Genomic DNA, 309 nt, shown 5'->3' on the forward strand with positions numbered 1-309 from the left:
TCCTTCTGTGGCGCTGGCGTTGGAGCTGCCGGTCACCGTAGGTGGCGCGTGTTGTCTCCCGCCGGCAATGCCACGACAGCACGCTCCCGGGCCTCTGTCGGCAGCGGCAAGCTCAGTTGGGAGCACGGGTGGTCGCACCTAAAGCGTCTACTCGCCAAACCCCGGGCGATTGCGCCTCTCTCGAACCCGACCAAGTACTTAGGACGGCGCTGCGCGCCGCCGGGACCTGAGAGGGTTTCGAGGTGTATGGTGCAGGGGAGCTCAGCCTCCTCCTGTTTGCAGAATAATTGAGCGGACGCTTGCGTGTTC

Source organism: Schistocerca serialis, unplaced genomic scaffold (assembly GCF_023864345.2).
Source record: "Schistocerca serialis cubense isolate TAMUIC-IGC-003099 unplaced genomic scaffold, iqSchSeri2.2 HiC_scaffold_1249, whole genome shotgun sequence".
In the NCBI taxonomy this organism is placed as follows: Eukaryota; Metazoa; Arthropoda; class Insecta; order Orthoptera; family Acrididae; genus Schistocerca; species Schistocerca serialis.